The following is a 1,410-nucleotide window of genomic DNA, read 5'->3' on the forward strand; positions in this document are numbered from 1 at the left end:
TTCGATGTGATTTCTTCGTGTGAACGTATGGAGCCTGTGTGCGAGCTAGCACAAGTGTGCGGATCTGGAAGAAGGGCGGGCTAGTGGTAAGTAGGTGGACCGTCGTTATCAAACACAAAAATGGGACGGACATTAATTAACATGATACGGAGTAAATTTTCTGTACGATCGATATGTTCATCTACCATGCCATGCATTGAGAAAAGCAAAGCTAGGATCTATGACTAATGAAGTACTCCTTTGTTTTTAAATATTTATCTTTTTAGGTATTTTAAATGAACTACCATATATAAATGTATGTAAACATATTTTAGAGTGTAGATTCATTCATTTTGCTTCGTATGTAGTCACTTGTTGAAATATGTAGAAAAACAAATATTTAAGAACGGATGGAGTATGTAATAATTTCCACCGGCAAATGTACTGATCAGGCGGTGCAGAGTGATCAATGCCAGCCACATGCGGTGCTTTATTTCTTAACTCCAACCAAGTGGAGCCCATATCAAGCATACTCCTACGAGAGAATATCATATGAAAACCAATATTTTCGTGGAAACCATCTTTAGAAGTTTTTAAAAATATGAAAAATATTAATATGGGATGTTAAGCGGGTGATGTTCTATTGCTATGCGAGATTCCAAGTTAAAAAACATTACATGATGCGATTTATGGAAAAAATATATTTGCAGTGAATAGTGACATTATTGTTTGGCACTATTCAATGTTGATTTTGTTATTTTTTAGCTCTCATCCAGTAATGCGTTTGAACTTGGAATTTCACATGTCAATAGAACATCACTTTCTTAACATCTCTTTTTTTTAGATTTTCTTGAAACTTCAAACCATCTTTTCCGCGTGGTTTTCATTGGGTTGCACCAAATGTTGACTTCCATGAGAGAAGATCACATGAAAACCAACATTTAAAGAAAAGTTCGTGAAAACCACCTATGAAAGTGTTGGAAAAAAGGAAAAACAGTGGGATGTTAAGAGGGTGATGTTCTATTGCTATGCGAAATTCCAAGTTGAAAAACATCTGTAATTAAGTCATATTTTTCTTTTAATTATATAGCAAAAATGGGATCTATGATTTATATTTTCTTATAGGAATATTTCAAATGTTTTGATTGAGAACAAATAAATAATAGTATGATTAAATTTGTCTCGAAAGACATACTCATAACATAATTTGAGTGAATTCAAATTTTCACCCATTACTTTGGCATTTTGACACTAATTAGCCATTCACAACTTTTCATCCGGACTAGATGACCCGTTGAATGATTTTTTTTGCCGAACTACATGCAAAATAGAAGGTTCATCGATTATGCTCAACTGTGTTCGATAGATACGTCAAGTTTGGCGAACTCACCGGTATCGAGTCTGTTGCCCTCACAAACTTAAAGCCACCCT

The sequence above is a fragment of the Triticum aestivum genome, chromosome 2A (genome assembly GCF_018294505.1).
Source record: "Triticum aestivum cultivar Chinese Spring chromosome 2A, IWGSC CS RefSeq v2.1, whole genome shotgun sequence".
In the NCBI taxonomy this organism is placed as follows: Eukaryota; Viridiplantae; Streptophyta; class Magnoliopsida; order Poales; family Poaceae; genus Triticum; species Triticum aestivum.